Source organism: Eumetopias jubatus, unplaced genomic scaffold (assembly GCF_037043125.1).
Source record: "Eumetopias jubatus isolate StellerSeaLion01/CBP00866 unplaced genomic scaffold, mEumJub1_p1.0 scaffold_15, whole genome shotgun sequence".
NCBI classification, from domain to species: Eukaryota; Metazoa; Chordata; class Mammalia; order Carnivora; family Otariidae; genus Eumetopias; species Eumetopias jubatus.
The window spans coordinates 12965969-12985901 of record NW_028274821.1 but is presented as its reverse complement, the minus strand read 5'-3'; the positions used below and the strand labels follow the sequence as shown (position 1 = coordinate 12985901).

The 19933-nt window shown below is 45.7% G+C and overlaps 1 long non-coding RNA gene across 2 annotated transcripts; it reads right to left on the bottom strand.

The window, feature by feature from the left end:
* Positions 1–1234: 1234 nt before the first annotated feature.
* LOC114197907 (uncharacterized) lies at positions 1235–18666 on the bottom strand. 2 transcript variants are annotated; one of them, XR_003606985.1, is made up of 5 exons: positions 18529–18666; positions 14468–14885; positions 2784–2897; positions 1894–2109; positions 1235–1741 (listed from the first exon to the last, which is right to left on the bottom strand). It is a non-coding gene; the product is annotated as an uncharacterized LOC114197907 (long non-coding RNA). The 2 variants fall into 2 exon arrangements; XR_003606984.1 differs by lacking the exon at positions 14468–14885.
* Between the last annotated feature and the right edge of the window lie 1267 nt (positions 18667–19933).

The following is a 19933-nucleotide window of genomic DNA, read 5'->3' as shown; positions in this document are numbered from 1 at the left end:
CAGAAAGTGTCCCCAGCCCACCTGGATTAATGGGAAGCATTCCAGTCCAGGTGCAAAAGGTAGCACGTGCAAAGGTCCTGGGGTGTGGAACAGCCTGGTTTATTTGAACTCCTCCAAGCAAACATTAATGGGCAGGATTACGAGGGATAAAGTCAAGAGGAGCAAGTTCAGTTATCTAGTCCAGTAATCGGGGTTTGTGGAAATAAGGGCATGTGTTTACCTTCAAAATTATTTACTCAGCATTTATTGACAGTCACATACTCTCCAGCTTTTATACTGTTACAAAAGTATTTTGTTTTGAGTTGGTAAAAAACCCGGGAAACTCATGATTTCTTATTCTATTACCTATTGATAAGAAAAATGGTGGATCCAGAGGTGAGATTTTCTAAGGCTATCCTGACTTATTTATATTCACCTCTCACATATAGCATGCCCGTATTTACCTTGCTGCTGAGCGCCACCTTTCCATGAGCAATGGAGGGAAAGTGCCACGATCCTTCAGGTCCTGTGTCCCGGGAGGTGAAGGATTGCCTGAGACAGCCGCACACAGCAGCGGAAAGCTAGTGAGTATTAAAACACACTTCTTGATTTACAGTCAACTGTCAAGTAGGAAAATTTATCCCCGCTGATCAGAGCAGAAAGTACTCTGAGTGTGGGGTATGAGTGTATGTGGGTGCCCGGGTATATTTTAACTATCCACCTGGGAAATCTCTCAGTCAGCACCTATTTCAATACTCTCATACATTCATATGGCACCTTTCTCCACAGATGCTTCCAAAGCCGTTTGTAAATTTTATATAGCTGGGGGATCGTCATTTCTGGAGTAGAAAGAAATAGGCTGCTTATCAGCTTCCTAATGAGACCTCGGGACCTCATGTGCTCTTGATGAGAAGGACAGGGATCCAAGAATGTGTATTTAGTTCACGATGTGTATGTACTTAAATGGCATCATAGTTCATTAAAATAGTATTCAAATTTCCTGCTAATAATCCATTCAAATTTTACTCAGCCTTCCAGGCTCACCTCTGGATTCAGCTCCATAGTTGATGGTAAATTTCGGTCCCCCCGGAGCAAAGTAATGTCACCTTGCCCTAAATACCCAGAAGAATGGAAGTGGGCAGGAGGCCTTGTGTCACCCCTGTGGGTTATATATTATGCATTTCTGGCCCATGCAGAGGCTGAGGAGTATCCGGAAGGCCAGTGAGCACCTGTGAGAAAATTAAACTTCAAATCATTCATTCAGTAAAAATTTATTGAGCAATTACTGTGTTCTAGAAACTCTGCTAGGGTGCTGGGGATACAGGCGAGAGCCTCCTGACCTCCTGGAACCTACAGTCTAGCAAGGGAAATGGTCACGGGTGAAATAATCAAACAGATCATTGCAAACTGAGAACTGGAAATTAGCGCTACAAAGGATGATCCTGAGAACATAAGCAGGGAACTTCCAGTGGATGGGGAGTCAGGGAAAGCTGCCTAAGAAAGTGAAGCTCAGATTTTTGTCTGACAGATGAGTACCATCTAGCAAGAGGAGGATTCATGTGAACGTGATTTATTAGGAAGAAGCCCCAGGAACCACTGCTTCAGAAGTTGAGGAGTAGGGACACCTGGGTGGCTCAGTTCCTTAAGCGTTGGGCTCTTTGCTCTCTCAGCTCAGGTCGTGATCTCAGGCTCATGAGATTGAGCCCAGTGACTGGCTCCTCCTTGTGATTCTCTTTCCGCCTCTGCTGCCCTCTCTCCATCTCTCAAAAAAAAAAAAAAAAAAAAGTTGAGAAAAAGGGAACGGAAGGAGGCCAAGCAATGCCGAGTCAAACAAAATGCCATGGACCAGAGAACTAGAGATAAGGTTGGTGACTCGGGGATCTGGGGTGCTTGTCCCCTGCCCTGTTTGGTTACCTGTAGGTCCCAGGCACTTCTGCTCTCCAGGCTGCGATGCTAGGTAGTTCCAGGGGCTCAAGGACTATCCCCCAACACGGAGCCACCACCACGCTGGTTGCTGGGGGCACACGGCTCGTAGTGATAAGTGTGCAGGAATATGGTAAGGCGGGGAGGGCGCCTGGGTGGCTCAGTCGTTAAGCGTCTGCCTTCGGCTCAGGTCATGATTCCAGCGTCCTGGGATTGAGCCCCGCATCAGGCTCCCTGCTCGGCGGGGAGCCTGCTTCTCCCTCTCCCTCTGCCGCTCCCCCTGCTTGTCGCCCCCCACCCCCTGTCAAATAAATAAAATCCTTTTAAAAAGGAATATGATAAGGGACACGGGCAGAGACAAAGGCACTGGCCTCATAGGATGCAGTGAGTGTAAGGAATGGTGCACAGTGCCAGGTGCCTAGGGAGTGCTCAGTAAATATTAGCTCTCATTGTAATTCTTATGTATCGGCTACACAACCGCCATGGCCTACACTTTACCCGGTAATCTCTGCCCACTCCAGTCCTGCAGGACCCCACTCTGCCGCCCACCACTCCCTGCTGGCTCCCCTGAGGCTGCTGGACCCCACTCTGCCGCCCACCACTCCCTGCTGGCTCCCCTGAGGCGGCTGGACCCCACTCTGCCACCCACCACTCCCTGCCGGCTCCCCTGAGACAAACGCACATATAAATACAGCAATACATAATTCTATTTCCCAGGATTGTCACATTTTGCTGAGCTCATAACGGAACCGAACAAATAGCCCTGTCATTCTCTCTCATATGTCCTGTCATTCACTGAGGCTTCATCACTCCCTGTCCTCCTGGGCTCCTGCAGCTCAGAAATTCATGGGTCTGGCCGCTTAAATGTGATCCGGACCAACCTGACGCAGTCCTCGGGTCTACACTTCCTGGGCAAGTTGATAGAATTTGTAGACCAGAGGGACCTCCTCGATCTGCTCCTCTTCCTGAGTGGTCCATGGAACATTTGTTGGCTCCTTAAAAAAAAAAATCAGCCTTTTAAATAAAAAGGAACAAACTGAGGATATGTGAACAACAGGAATGAATCTCAAAAACATGATCCCAGGTGAAATAGCTAGACACAAAAGAATACTATGGTGTGATTCCATTTATTGGAAATTCTGAAGCAGGCCAAATTAATCTTTGGTGACAGAAAGTGGGTCACTGGTTGCCTGGAGCCGGGGTAACTGCAGAAAGCCCTAAGGGAAGTTGGGGGGTTACACAAGGTCCCTGTCTTGGTTGTGGAGACATGGCATCCATGCACACATTTGTCAGAACCCGCAGAACGCTATACTTAAAACTGGTGCGTTTTATTGCATGTAAATCACACCTTTACAGAGTTCTTTTTTTTTTTTAAGATGTTATTTATTTATGTATTTGAGAGCGAGAGAATGAGAGACAGAGAGCACGAGAGGGAAGAGGGTCAGAGGGAGAAGCAGACTCCCCGCCGAGCAGGGAGCCCGATGCGGGACTCGATCCCGGGACTCCGGGATCATGGCCTGAGCCGAAGGCAGTCACCCACCCAACTGAGCCTCCCAGACGCCCTAAAGAGTTCTTTTAAAATTAAATAAATAGGCATTTTATTGCCTGACCAAGAGATCAAAAGTTAGATCCAGGACTAATCACAGGGAACTCCGTCCGGCCAGACACACAGAATCCTTTGTATTGTTTTCCATCCACACCCTATTTTTTTTCTTTTGGCAAGAAGTTGGTCTTTATTATTTGCACAAATGGAGCGAACAATGGCCCAGAGAACTCTGAAAAGAGAAAATACACAAGGCATTTACATCCAGTGGCTCTGGAACATACTTTTGTTGCCTACCTGGTGTTTGACTAGAGATGGGCCTGGCGGACATGCCTAAAATTCACTTCACATGAAATAACGAAGTTTTTCCCTATAAAGACCTGAGTTGTTGGAAGCTTGGGAGCCCTTCACTTTCGCCACCTGACCCCACTTCTCCCTGCTCCTCCTGAGCAGGAAATGCAACATTTCACCCAGTCCCAGGCCTTCCCTCCCCTCCTGGGTCCGTGTCTCTGACTTCAAGAGACGGGGTGCCCCTGTGTTAACTTGCAACAGATGCAGAGGGAGTTGAGATCCTCAAGCTATTGAAAAAAGAAGGCTCAGAAAAGTTTCCTTGCAAACGGAGGGGAGGGATCGACTTGCAGATAAATGAGAACAGATTCTACAAAATTTAGTTTCTCATATTTTGGGTGCAGTTTAGCTGGATTTGGCTCTCTGCTGGCATACCCACAGCCCCCCCACCCCCCCGCCGCCCCAGCCCTGTCAGGCTGAGCCTGGGTTCGCTGCCCTGCTATTTGCACCCCACCTCTCATGCCAGCACCCTGGACTTTATCCTTCATGGCCCTCACCACGTGGAGGGTGAGTGCCTGTTTACTAATCAGTGTCCTGGACCTGACCGAAAGCTCTCTGAACGTGGTGTCTGCTGAGGTCACCACCGTCTACCCAGCCCCTTGAACAGCACCGGGCTCATAGTAGGTACTTAATAAATAGCCGTTGAGTTGTCATGATTCTGAACACATCACAACAGAGTTTATTTAAGGTTTTGAAAATCAACTGCACAAACAGGAAAACTCTGGCACTTCCAGATGGAACTCCACCCAGACAGAGCTCCAGCAGGAAATACCAAAAAGTCAGTATCTAGTGCAGAAATCACTGTGTGTGTGTGTGTGTGTGTGTGTGTGTGTGTGTGTGTGTGTGTGTGTGTCAGGGCAAACTCTCATGAGCTGATCTCTGAAGCCTCCAAAGCAGGTGACAGCCTGCAGGTGGGCGTGGGGGGAAGGGAGGGGAAGTGCTTGAGTGAGGAAGAACTGGAAAACAAAAAATGCGGGGGACTAAGGGAAATAGTTAAACCCAGATTAAGCATCTCAGGTCATGCCTTTCTGGCCCCGAGTTGTAGTCAGCACAAAATCTTCTCTGAATATGTCCCTACCTACCTAACCACAATCCAAGCAAAGGGTTTTATAAATAACATGTGCCAATACATTCAATAAATATTTATCATACCTTCTGTGGGAGAGGCCAGGTGAGAGAACCAGCATGAATCACATGGGGGCTCTCCTGAAGGAATGTGTCTGGTAAATACTTGACGACTTAAATAGAAAGGTTGAGATACCGTTTTCCAGTTTATCAAGGGCCATAGCGTCTGGCCGGTCCCACTGGCAGGCAGCGGTTTCCCCAGAGCCTATAGGCGAGCTCCCTTGCCAGAGTTGTTGAGACACGGGGAAGGGTCTACGGCTGGTCCACCACTGTGGTCCTCATGTCCCCCAGTAAAGTACCCAGCACTGTGACACCTATAAATACCTTTCTTCTAAAGGGTGCAAAAATGGACTGCAGTCATCTACATGATTCTTGCAACAGTTGATGAGATAAGCAATGCATTCAGCTGAAATGTCTGGATTCCCATCTTTTCCCAATTGCATGCTCTACCACTCTCCGGCGGATGAGGGCTACCCCTATTTCCTGTCTCTTCAAACCTCACCACCTCTCTCTCCTGTCATGCCTTCCTCTGGCCACCGACAAATCATTGGCTATTTGTTCAGAGTATACACCTACAGGAGCTAGAAAGCCAATACACAGAAAGCCTCTACCCCACTAACTGCAGTGAAACTCAGGGAGCAAAGCAGGAGGGTGCGTCTCTCACACAGCCAGGGATAGGGTCAGAAGAAGGACCAGGTCCTTGACTTCTTGCCCTCCATATACTGTCTTTCCAAGGAATTTGAATCCCCAGTTGGAAGAGAGGCGTGATTCAAAGAGCTGACCCTGAGGACCGCAGAAGTATGGAAACAGTCCCTTCCTTGTGTTTATTGACTTAGAACTTAAAGGCTTGGGGGCAATGTTCTGTTATATGCAGCAAGTGTGTGTGTATTCACATGCTTCCTGGTGCGTATACGTATCCATCTGTAGCGTTAAATCCTAAGATGTGTGTAAATATAGCATTATTGTATATTATCGTATATATTATATATAGCTTTATTGCATTTATTGAGCATGTATGTATTTTATATAAATTTATGTACGTATGTATGTATTCAGACTGGCCTGGTCAGCTGTTGGGGTTGGCTCATGAAGAGTTTTATTTGCTGAGGAACCAAGGTGCTTCCTGAGAGAGATTTCATCCTAATGAAACTTGCATCTCAATGCGTCTGCTTGGTTAAGAAGGGTTAGTTTGCACTTGAGAAGGATGAGGCTGGGTACTGCCTGGAGGGCTGCTATTTGGAGTACTTCTGCCCTCTCTTCTTGCTCTCCATTCCTAAAGTTCTCCCCCTCCAGTTACCAGATGGAGGAGGCTGGAAAAAAGGGTCTGTCAGCAGCTAAAACAGCAGAGGGTTACACCTCATGCAGGGAAGGGAGCCGCATCCCCCACAGGAAAGGCCAGGGCAGGCTTGGATGCAGGTGCACAAAGAAAGGAAACGATTTGTTCCGTGAAAACTGGTGAAGGCCTGAACCAAAGAAACTATCTGCTTGTCCCTCGGCCTTGCAGCCAGATCAGCCCCACCCCCACCCCCAAACACTAGACTTTAGCCATCGATACTTGAGGAAGTCTTTTCCTCACCCAAGTTTGGAACCAGTTGAGAGAGAGTCACAGGAGTCAGGCAGAAAAAGACAAAAATACCGTCTTCATTACAGTTCAGTGGACTGAATATGTGTCCCCCAAATTCACATGTTGAAACTCTAACCCCCAGTGGGATGGTATTTGGAGATGAGGCCCTCGGAGGGGCTCCACCCTCATGACGGATTGGCATCTTTATAAGAAGAGACACGAGAGCAGATCTGCTCTCCACTGTGTGAGAACATAGGGAGACACAGCCATCTGCAAACCAGGATGGGGCCCCTAATCAGAACCCAACCATGCTGGACCCTGTCCTTGGGCTTTGCAGCCTCCCACCCTGTAAAAAATAAGTGTTTGTTGTTTAAGCCGCCCAGTTTATGATACTTTTGTTATAGCAGCCTGAACTGACTAAGGCATGAGTCCTAAAGACTGGGTGGGAAGATATGGCTTTGGGGTGCAGCAATAATGAGCTTTCTAATACTGAATTCCAGAATAGGGCAGACCTCCCCACCCAGTGATGGGCAGCACTGAATGATGACAAGGCCCTCAACAAAGGCAAAGTCTGCCCTCTCTAGAGGATGCCTTAGCAGAGGGGAATGGGGGCTCTCTGCTGCCAGGTCAGCTCCCTCTCTCAGACTCCTCATCCTATCAGGTCACCAGTCCTGAATGAATGGACTTCTGAGAGTCACAGTGGTCAAACATGGGTTAAAATGGTTACAAAATGCTCCAAAATTCAAAGTAATTAAAATATCCAGCCATAGAGAAAATGTAAAGAAAATCATGGTACATCACCTTATTTAGAAAACTATGGTAGCCCTAAAAAAAAAAAGCACATGAATGAAGAATTTGTGAAAAGATAGAAAATGTACTATAAGATTAAACACAAAACACCATCATATACAGAAATAAGCAAAAATCTTCAGTTGTTTTTCTTTCTGCTTCATATCATTCTTCTATAGATTCTAAATAGTCTTAAATAAAGCATGATAGTTTTATAGTTCAAAAGTTAACTTTTCTTTAAGAATTAGGTCATAAATCTAGCCAGAAATCCTAGAAATCAAAGCAAAAGATGGAACAGGTATACCCACTTCAATATTTGCCTTGAAATAATGACTAGATAGGAAAAATGTATATATGGATATAATAAATCTCATTAACCCACCTCAAATGAAGTTCTGTTTCTAAAGTTGGTTTATATATTTATTCCATTCGCTTTAACATGACTCATTCTGTCATTTAAAAACTGAGATTTATATTTTATAAATCACAAAGTGGCTCATAGGCCTGACTTTTCAGTAAGGAAGAGAAGTAAATCTTAGAAATGTTGCTATGGTAGCCAGCCTCCAAGGTGACTCTCAATGATCCCCACCCCTTGGTCTTCATGCCCTTGTGGAATTCCCTCCCCTTGAGCATAGACTAGATTCAGGGTGACAAGTCCTTCCGGTTTGCCCAGCACCAAGGGGATTCCCAAGATATGGGACATTCGGTGTTAACATAGGAAAGCTCCCAGGAAAGTGAGGATGAGCTGGTCACCCTTGCTGGATATAGTGACTCACTTATAAATAATGGAATACAGCAGAAGTGATGAGTTACCACTTCCACGATTATGTTACAAAAAGACTGTGGCTTCCGCATGATGCTCTCTCTCATGCTCTCTTGGTTCACCTGCTCTAGGAGAAGCTGGCTGCCACATCATGAGGCAGCCTTGCAGAGAGACCCACAGGTGTGAATTTGGAAACAGATTTGAGGCCTGTCAACAGCCTCGTGAATGCAAGCAGAAGCAGATCCTCCCTTAAGCCCTCAAATGAGGACAGCCCCAGACAGTGCCTGACTGCAGCCTCCAGAGAGACTCAGAGCCAGAACCACCTTACAGAGAAACCGTAAGATAATAAATGTTAGTGGTTTTCAGCCACTGAAAGTTGGGCAATTTGTTACATGGCACAGATAACAAATACAGTGGTGATAGCTTTGGAAATCCACTCTGAGGTATAAGTTATTTTTGCGTCTAGGATATAAAGGAGGGGGAGGGTGCGCCTGGGTGGCTCAGTTGGTTAAGCGTCTACCTTCAGCTCAGGTCATGATCTCGGGGTTCTGGGGTCCAGCCCAGAGGGGGGCTCCGAGCTCAGCAGGGAGTCTGCTTCTCCCCCACCACCCCACTCATGCTCTCTCCTCCCTCTCAAAAAAAGTAGATAAAATCTTTAAAAAAAAATTTAATTCAAATTTAAATGAGCTGTATCACACAAACCATAACTACTCTCCCCACCCACATTTATAGAAGTGCCCAAACCCTAGCATTATCTTGTTCCACATCACCCCACCCCATTATAACCATTCAGACCAGGTCCCTGACTTTGTGCAAGTCAAAAACCAACCACTTCCTACTGGGAAGTAGTCCCTTGCTTTTCTGCCTCTCTCCAACCCCAATGTGGGGCCAGCACTGGTGATTACTATGACTAGTACGTCAGTTCATCACAATTTTACAGAATCATATAATCAAAGATTCATAAGATTAGAAAGAGCCCATTGGGATTTCTTTGATTATAAATTTAACAAAGGTAAAAACTGTATGCCCCATTGGAGAGGGGATCCTTACTACCTTTTCCTTCCCCTACAAAGAAAAGCTAACAGAGACAAGAGTCCCTGAAGTTCTTCACTTGTAACACTGCATCACAGAAATATTCATCATAGAGAAGTAGAGAAAATAATACAATAAGCCCAGAACTATTGTAAGCATCTCTTATCTTCAACAGTTACCAGTTCAAGGCCAATTTTATTTCATCTCTTGCCTCCCCTCCTTTGCCATACACTTAACCCCCACCCTGACCCTTTGGGTTATTTTGAAACAAATTTCAGACATTATATCATTTCATCTGTAAATACTTCAGTACATATCTCTAAAAGATAAGAAGATAAGAACTTTAAAAAAAAAATCACAATGCCATTTAAAAAAATAATTTCTTAAGGTCATCAAATATCCAGTCACTGTCTTATTTCCCCCAATTGTCTCAGGTTTCGTTTGTCTGTTTGTTTTATAGTTAGTTGGGTTTGTCCAAATCAGGATCCAAACAAGGTCTACACATAGCTTTTGGTTGATACGGCTCTTAAATCTGTTTTGCTTTATGGCTTCTCCCTCCCTCTGCCCACCACTCCCCATCTACCATGCCCTGCACTAGGGGTACATTTTGAGACCATCTTTCCAAGCTGTAGTAAACATGCTGCTTTCTTTTTTTTTTTTTTTAAAGATTTTATTTATTTATTTGACAGAGAGAGACAGGGAGAGCAGGAACACAAGCAGGGGGAGTGGGAGAGGGAGAAGCAGGCTTCCCGCTGAGCAGGGAGCCCGATGCGGGACTCGATCCCAGGACCCTGGGATCATGACCTGAGCCGAAGGCAGACGCTTAACGACTGAGCCACCCAGGCGCCCAACATGCTGCTTTCTGATTTCTGGTAGTGACTCGTCTCTCCCGATAAACAAATGGCAGCCTACTGGAGCCCCTCTTTAACGTATCACTTTTTGAGGTATTCTTGAACTTGGGTCCATTTTCAAGGATCAAAATTTATCAAAGAAAGACACTCTGATTACTCACTGTACTGGAGGAGACAGAAGTCAATTTCACACCACAGTTGATATCAAGTTTTTTAAAAGTCACTATTGGGGGACGGTTCTCGAATGTCAATAAGTATTTTGCTCCGTTGACACTGCCCTTGGTATCTCTTTTAAATAATAAATAGGAAACGAGAAAGCATTTCAACAGCAATTACACATCAGCTACATCATGGTGACCGTGGCCCTCCTTCCTAACCCTCCTTCGGTATTTTTTTTTATCTTTTGTTTTGTTTTTTTTTTTTTCTTATTTTCTCTCTAGGAAGTGGGATAAAACTAATAGCTTCACAGGAAAATTCTCCCTGAGGCCTTTTCCCAAGTACTTCCCCAGCTGAGGCATCTCTGGGGAGGGTCGGTGTGAAGTGAAAACACAGGCAGTAACTGATATCTGTGAATTTATTTAGGTCATCATGATGCTATTAACTGTGGGGTTTTGACAGGATTGCTGTGAAATCTCCTCCCAAGACTGGCGTCACTTAGGACCCAGGAGGAAGCACATTCTAGGGCCCTGTTTACTTTTCAGCCCTGCCCCCTACCTTGGGCTTGCACTTCACCTCTGCACTTAACACCTGACCAGACAGAGTTGGGAAGGGGTGGAGGGGGCGCCCTCCACTTGGAGGTGTGAGCCTCATTACTGCTTTTCCTATGGTGCCTGCCTGGGATTTGTCTGGCATTGGAACATGCAAGGGTTCAAAGCAGATGGCACCTTTTCATGACTTGAGTCAATTAAGGAGAGAGTCCAAGCCCAAGCTGGCCTGGAAGGCCCAGCTGCCAGAAGGGCCTTGGAGAAGCAGCTGGACTAAAACTAATAATTACAACCAGGAGCAATTTGTGAAAATGTCAAGGCCAGCACAAACATGCTGACCCTCGTAAACCTTGAGGTGAACTTGGAGAAGTTGGCCCCCACCCTGCCTTCAGGATGGCAAAGGGGGAAGGAGGCTGATGGCTCCTTGCCAATTGGCGGGTCTTTCCAAATCCCCCTCATGCCTGGCTCCGTTGTCCGAGCACCTCTCCTGAGGTAGCTCACCCCAGTGGATCAAGCATCTGGGCCATCCACTTTTTCCTCGAGGTAGACCCTCTTTCCACACACAACTCCCTCCCATGATGAATGGAAGGGTAGCTACCAGAATGGGCTAAAGGGCTAAAGCCTGTGAGCCTAAAGGTCAAGCCCCTCTCCCCTGTGTGTACCTCTTGCCCTTCACACCTCCAACCTGCTCTCCGTTCCCAAAGGCACCATGCTCTTACACACCTTCTTGTCTTTGCTAATTTTGTCTCCTCTGCCTAGAAGCCTGTCTACTCCCTTCTTCTAGCAAAGTCCTACTCAGATGTCACCTCCTCTGCCTTTCTCTCCTGCTTCCTGAGACCCTGTAAGCTCTGCCCGCACCCCCGCCCCTGCTGTGTTGTCACTGTTAGAAAGACACATGGTATCTCTTCCTCTGGACAACTTCTTTACCAGATTATAAACACCTAAAGAAGGGACCGTGCCCTGTTTATCTTTGAATTCCTAAAGCCTTGCTCAGTTTCTGAGCCATAGAAGGTACTCAATAAATGTCCCTTCACTGAATTTAATTGACCCTAACAACAGCCCAATAAAACTTATTACTTGGCTCCTCGGCATTGGCTCTCTTGCCAAAACTGTTCGCTTTTGGTTCCTTTCCAGTCGGTGGTGAACACTTGATCATTTCTGGCCCGCGAGATGCAGCTCCTCATGCAGCCTCGCCTTGCTGAGCCTCCTGTCGTGGGCCAGGCTGGAGCCTGAGCAGCCAACACCCGCACCAACTATAATAACCGCTACATGTCTCCCCTACCAACAGCGGCCAAGACTCAGGGCAAGGTGAGCGTGGCCACTGGAAAACACTCGGTCTTTGCCAGTTGATGGAGCCTTCTTTGGTCCCCTTCTGAAGTAGCAGGCAGCAGGTAGAATTACCCTTCCCTGGAACAGAGATGTCTGGTAGGATACGTCCCTCCCTCCCAACCAAACCACCTTTTCTTCCACATGCCTTTGCAATCTAGACGTCTGTCTCTCTTCCCTAGATCTCGCCTTCTTGGGGTTGCTTTTCCAGCCTAAGAGGGCAAAGAATCATCTTGGAATGCTCTGAGTCCTGTGGGCAGTCGCACTGCTCTGGGGGGTGAGGGAAGACTGAAAACAGGTTCAACGCAACAAGCACTGGGTCCATAAAGCATTCTGTTGAAAAATTAAAATAATGGAGAACATTTAGAATTGCAGCATGTCCGCATCAAAAAGGGCAGTAGGTAAGTGCCCAGGTGTCGTAGAAGCAACTTAGAGATCAATAAGCCCACACTCCCATGTTACAGACAGGAAACTGAGGCCAGGAGATGGGGTGTGGCTTGCCCAAGGTCACACAGCTGGCTCACACCGAGCCTGCTCCAGAAGGGGCTTTTTCCAGCTTCCATATGTAAGCTCAAGGACTTACTGGTAAAAATGGAGCCCAGGGGTTCCCAGCACCTCCTCCCCGCTCAATTGCTTTGAAGGGGGTTGCTTTTCTCATCTGTGGCCTATTTATTTGAAGTGTTCATCTATCCGCTCAGCAGCTGCAGAGCGTGCGTCCTGCCCCATGCACTGGACATGGTTCCACGTAAGCCACGGTTTCTAAACCTGCACCAGACTACCTGGAATGATTTTTTTTAAATACAGAATCCTGGTCCTCATATTGGTGTTTTCCATTTCAGGAGGATGGGCCTCAGAAAGCTGTAGTCTTGAACTCCTTCACGAGTTCGCCTATAAGGCAAAATCTCAGGACCATTAAGCCAACTGCCCTTTCTAGGTCCTTCCTAACCTGGATATTCTGTGCATGGGAGAAGTCACAAACCTTTTCAACTATAAATACCAGACTCAAGAAGCTGGAAACCAAGAGCTGGCTGAAGACAATTGCTCAGTGATCCAAAGGAAGGTTCCTATAATCATTGCAGACCCCTAGAACACTACTTATATTTGCTTTCTACACTGTCTTCACCCCAACTCCTGCTCATCTCTGAGCTGCCGGAAACACAGACTTATTTAATAGAATGCCTAAGAAAGCCTTGAATAAAATTTAAGTTAGATGTATGGGATTTCACTCCCTCACCTCTGATTCACTGGCAATCCATCATTCCTAATTTAAAAAAAAAAAAAAGATACAGTCAGACGTATGGGTGTGTTATCTAGACTCCCAGCAAGAAAACAGGCATCCAGAGAGAATGTGAAAGTCACTCAAGGTCACCAACAGACTGCCTCCATCCATAGGGGAGCCCAGGACTTTTAACTCACTGACCACGAGGTGATGCTGTCCTATGGAATAAAGCAGCAGAAAGGAGACCTGTGACCCTGAATGACTCAGCCATTGCCCTGCAAGGTGAAGGTCGATTAATGCCTATGCACCATCTCTTCACCCATGACATGAGAGCGATAATGTTTGCCTCCATTTCAGGTGACAGAGCTGCTTAGAAAACACCGCAAGTATAAAAGTGTTAAGAGAAGACACGCTGCCTTTTCAAAATAACTCAGACATGATATTCCCCTTTAAGTGGTTGTGTTGAGTAAAATTTCCACCGAGATCCACACTACCGTGTGGATATAACTTGGGCTGAATGGGTGGCCTCAATCAGTGTGGCCAGTTCCATTTATAATTTATTGAAATCAGCCTAACGCCAAGATACAACTTTCTCAGGTCATTGATTTCTCTTAGTCTCCAGTCAAATCCAAAACCCTGTTATAGACCTTGCAGCATGGAAGGTGCCTCCATGGGAGAAGTCACAAACATTTTCAACTATAAACACCAGACTCAAGAAGCTGGAAACCAAGAGCTGGCTGGAGACAATTGAGGAATGTTCCTATAATCATTGCAGACCCCTTGGAGAACACTTAACGCTCTCTCTCTACACTGTCTTCGCCCCAACTCCTGCTAATCTCTGAGCTGCCGGAAACACAGACTTGTTTAATAGAATGCCTTAGAACTGAGAGCTTAAGAAAATCTTGAATAAAATTTAAGGTAGATGTATGGGATTTCAATGACCACCATCTCCTGAGATTTAAGATCTGATAATGCTGAAATTGTTTTTGCCATTTATTATGTTCTTCCACTTCTGTGCACGTAATGCTCACGCTCAGAGGTCCCTACAGTTTCTCCATTGGTCTGTGGAACAAAAAGCTCTCGCTGATCTTCACATACATTAGTGGGAAGCTTCAGAGAGGATAAGTATGCAGAAATACAGGGGAAAGAAAGAGAGATTCGAACAAATGGAGCACTGGTACAGGGCAGAGAGAGCGAAATGGACACACCGTGAAACTATAAAGTCATGTATGGAAACCAGAGAAGAAAATGCAAAACCTGGGGAGGAGGAAGGGGAAGAGAAGAGAGAATAAGGTACCTACATTTCAAGGAATGCATACGCCAGGTAGGTGGTAAATGCAAGACACAGTTCTCTATTCCAGATTGTTTTAAGTTGAGGCAGTAGGAGTAGAGGTGAAGCGTGACAGTTTTGCTGGGTGTGAGGAGGAGGAAAGTCACGCCTGCTGTGTGCTAACTGCCCAACGCAACCCTGGACCAAGGAAGCTGCAGTCATCCAGGCCAACCTGACAGACTAGAATCAATATGGTGGCACAGCTGGTTTCCAAGTCCACACAGAGTACAGGCCATGGTGTCACCTTGCGGAAGAAGAGAGAATTCCCAGTGGTCAAAACAAATGAGGATCTTTCCACAGAGTGGACTGGAAACTTGAAGGGACTCCATGCTCAAGTTTGCCACCCAGAACAGATGAAGGCCTTCCGGGCTGGTGTGCAGAGGAAGGTCCTGAGGGTGAGAAAATTAGACCATATGCTTGGGCTCTTTGCAAAGCCAAGGTCTCCAGGAGAGATCATTTTGTCATTACACATAGCATATACTGAATGATCAATAAAGTGTAGCTAGCATTCTTCCAGAATATTGCTTTCTGCACTGGCTTCTGCTTGGGTTTCTCATCAGCTCTGCTATCATTGTGTGCTCCCCAGTGTTCTCAGGCTTGTCTCACACAATAAGGGTTTCTTCTGACCATACCAGAGGGCCTTACCATGCATCCATCCATTCGTTCATCCTTCATGCATCTTTCTTTTATGCATTAGCAACTTTTCACTGTAACACCTCTTGAAAGTCATACCACTTGTGACTTCCTTCTCATATATATGTATAATAACTCTTCTACTCAAAAACTGACTAAATAATGAACAAGTGCTATTTCTTCATCAGGGTTTCAAACAAAGACCACTCACCAATTTTCTTGACACAACACTTTATTGCGGGGAATATTACTTGGAACAAATTTGAATTGTAAGCCATGTTGGTATGAGCCCAAAACATTTTGTTGTGTGTACATATGCCCCATGAGAGGACTGAGGAAGGGCAGCATCTATGACTCTGTGTCCTGTCGTGTGCACACACTATTTCCGTGTATTTCCACGCACACACGTTTAACGTTTATTTTACCCTGGAAATATTTTTCTGGGCCATAATTTTATTTTTAACCCCGTGTGAATGCAGAAGTCACCAAAAGTTTATTTAAAAAAAGTAAGTACAAGAAAGTTTTAATACATTGGTTTTCTGTAGAAACTGTATTGATTAAAATTCCAAATTGTGCTTATTTTTTATTTTTTTATTTTTTAAAATATTTTATTTTATTTATTTGACAGAGAGAGACACAGCGAGAGAGGGAACACAAACAGGGGGAATGGGAGAGGGAGAAGCAGGCTTCCCACCGAGCAGGGAGCCCGATATAGGGCTTGATCCCAGGACCCTGGGATCATGACCTGAGCCGAAGACAGACGTTTAATGACTGAGCCACCCAGGGGCCCCTGTGCTTTTTTTTTTTTTAATTAAGTAATCTCTACACCCAACGTGGAACTCAAACTCAAGACCCCAAGATCAAGAGTCACGTGCTCTACCGACTGAGCCCCCCCCCCAGGTGCCCCAAATTGTGCTTAGTCTTTAATTTGTTGCCATTGTTCAATTGATACATTGTTCTACCGGTGAAAATTGTTTGGCATTTCAGGATGGGATATAACAGTTTTTCCCACTAAAATGAATAGAGGTTTGTTTGTTTTCCACATAACAGCTTTTCACTTAGTAGCAGAATTTTTAGTCCATTTTAAAGTCACTTAGTGGGGGGCACCTGGGTGGCTCAGTTGGTTGGGCGACTGCCTTCGGCTCAGGTCATGATCCTGGAGTCCCGGGATCGAGTCCCGCATCGGGCTCCCTGCTCAGCTGGGAGTCTGCTTCTCTCTCTGACCCTCCCCGCTCTCATGGTCTCTCTCTCTCTCATTCTCTCTCTCAAATAAATAAATAAAATCTAAAAAAAATAAAAATAAAAAATAAAGTCACCTCGTGGAAGATGAGTATACTATGTTCAGGGCACCATAGGAGGCACTAGAAAGCCAAAGATGAATTGAACCCCGATCCTGCCTCCAGCTCGTAATCCAATAAGAGACACTGATGGGTAAATGGACAACTTAGCAGTAGCAGTGAGATGAACGCTCTAGAGAAGGTGCAGGGAGTTTAGCGCAACCAGGAGAGGGGGAGTTCTCAGTGGACATGTGATTTCAAGGTTGGAGACTGTTCAGGGCTTTTGCTTCATCCTTCCTCTTTGAGCAAAGCAAAGGTACTTGTATCTTATCCCCTTAGTAATTTGCAAGTTTGCTTGTTAATCTGTAATGAAGTAATTCAAGGTGAGGAGTCCTCCAGCTGTCTGCTGGACAGCTCCATGGACACCTCGAACTCACTCTGTAGACAGAGAGGTATTCCTAAAATACAAGTCTCCTTCCAGGCTAAAGCCCTGAAGGGCTTGCTGTTGCCCTTAGGATCAAGGACCTATGGATATTCAAAGCCCGTGAAGAAGTGACTCATGCCTTCTTTCCCAGTGGGGCCTCCCCACACTGAACTTCTTTCAGTTTCTCCCCCCCATTTTTATTTATTTATTAATTTATTTATTTATTTATTTATTTATTTGATGTGTTCCATGATTCATTTTTTGCGTATAACACCCAGTGCTCCAGGCAGAACGTGCCCTCTTTAGTACCCATCACCGGGCTACCCCGTCCCCCCACCCCCCTCCCCTCTAGAACCCTCCGTTTGTTTCTCAGAGTCCATCGTCTCTCATGGTTCATCCCCCCTCAGATTCCCCCCTTCATTTTTCCCTTCCTACTATCTTTTCTTTTTTTTTTCTTCTTTAACATATAATGTATTGTTTCAGAGGTACAGGTCTGTGATTCATCGGTCTTACACAGTTCACAGCGCTCACCATAGCACATGCCCACCATAGCACATATCCATCACCCGGTCGCCCCAACCCTCCCACCCCCCACCACTTCTTTCAGTTTCTTGTAGGAGCTTAATCTCTCACCTCTGGACTTTGTGCTTGCCACTCCCTTTCCTAGAACATCCTTTTAGCCATTGACCCTCCTTCCTACCTAACTCCCCCCTCAGCTTTGTTCTCTGTCTCTCCCTGATGCTCTAAGAGGATGAGGGACCCCTGTTATATTTTCTTTCATAGCACCCTTTAATTCCCCTGACCTAGCGCTAATCACACTGTATTTCAACTGATTAGTTTCCTCCCCTTGTGCGCTGTAGGACTGAGAAGGCAGGAGTCCTGGGTGTCCTGGTCAGTATTACATCCCTACTACCAATCCAGTGCTGGCATATAGTGGAGGCCCAATCTGCTGAAGAATGAATGAATGAATGAACTGCTTCCTTCATGAGTAACTGCAGCAAGTCACCTATAGGCCTTAACTCAGGAAATAGGTCGTTAAGGACATTTTCGACAATGGTGGTAGGCATAGGGTAGGTATATCTGAAAGGGCCTTATCCCAAAGTGGGCTCTTTTTTTTTTTTTAAAAGATTTTATTTATTCATTTGAGACACAGAGATAAAGAGAGAGAGAGAGAGAGAGCATAAGCAGGGGGAGAGACAGAGAGAGAGGGAGAAGCAGGCTCCATCCCAGAACTCTGGGATCACAACCTGAGCCGAAGGCAGCCGCTTAAGCATCTGAGCCACCCAGGCGCCCCCCAAAGTGGGCTCTTCTTGATCCCTAAAGGGCTGGAACACAGGTCTGGGCTCCCTATGAGGTTCCTCTTCTTCCTCTCAGGGTCACCCCCCCACCTCCCCAGGGACAGGGCCACACTCTGATCCTTGCTGTAATGTAACTACCCTCCCCAAATCTGAAGACCCGTCTCTGAATAGCTTCCCCATTCCCTTTCTGTTGGTGGGTTCTTCAGAGCCAATGTGAGCACTGCTGTCTGCTTCCACAAGCAGGTCTAGAAACCCGATCCCCAAGTGCTGCTGAGTGACCCACCATTTCCTCTGCACCAGTAAGTTATAGAAAGAACAATAAAAGATAAATTTAAGGATAGACCAGCTATACAAAAACAAAGCAATAATACATGAGTTTTGTGACAACAGATACACTCACCAGTCAGATCCATTTCCTCCTTTGGGGGGGTGGGGCGGGGAATGACATATTGGAGCACAGGGAGGGTTTCTAATCAGACCCCCTGAGTTGGAAGAGCCGAGGACCAATTTGTTGACTTCTCTGCTCTTGTTTTTGCTACTGCTGGAGACTGTTGAGGGGAACTCTTGCAAACTTCCTTATCAACACCATAACGAATTTGTGGTTTCCCAGGCAACTCCCTACGTTGGCAAGTAACTCAAACTGGCATAAACTTTGTGAAGAGCAATTTGGCAAAATGTAGCAGCCCTGGTATTTTCCTCTCAGCTCCATTCTTGTCCCTCTGTGCTCTGCTCAGTAGGACCAATCACATAATTTGCAAGGCCAGTGCAAAACAAAAATGCAAGGCCCCTCGCTCAGAAAATATTTCGCATTTCAAAACAGGGACAGCAGGGGGCTTCTCAAGGACGGGGCTCCTTACAACTGCACAGATCCAATGTCCTTGATTCTGGCCCTGCTGTTCTGTCTCAGTTGGAGCTGGATGCTGCAAATGACTTTTCCAGATTTCTTCGCCATCTTGCTTCTGCTTAAGTTCAGTCAATGGGAGGCACGAGCGAGATGGGAGGGGCCCCTGGAAGGCACGAAGGAAGAAGGCATTTGTATACTTCTCTGCATCCACCTATCCACTGACCAGCTATTCAACTTCTAAGGATTTACACTAAGGGTATAATCGAGGAGCTGGAGAAGATCTAGCCAAAATACTGTTCATTACAGTGTTTTCTGTAATAGCAGGACACTGGAAATAACCTAATTCCTAAATATCCAACAGTGCACCCATTAACAAGAATAAGATAAGAAAGGCAAATACTAATGGAACAGAATATGATATAAAAACCCAGAAATGTACTCAAAAATGAACAGAAATTTAGTATATGGCTAAAGCGGTATCTCAAATCAATACATAGCAAGGATGCTACAAGAAAGGCAGTTACAGACCAATATCCCTCATGAACATAATATAAAATACCTTAACCAAGTATTAGCAAATAGAATCAAGTAATATATAAAAAGGATAATAAGTCATGACCAAGTAGGGTTTACTCCAGAAATGCAAGCTTGACTTCAGGGTCAAAAATAAATTAATGTAATTCACTACATTAACAGAATAAAGACAAAAAAAAAAAAAAGCATACGATCATCCCCATAGATGTAGAAAAAGCACTTGTCAAAATTTATGATAAAAACCCTCACCAAACTAGGAATAGAAGGGTACTTTCTAAATGTGATAAAGGGCATCTACAACCTACAGCTAACATCATACTTAATGGTTACGGTTTCCTAGGCAACTCCAAGCACGGCAGAGCAGTTCAAATTGGTATCAACTTTGTGGAGAGTAATTTGGCAATGCAAGCCAGGCCATCGTTTACCG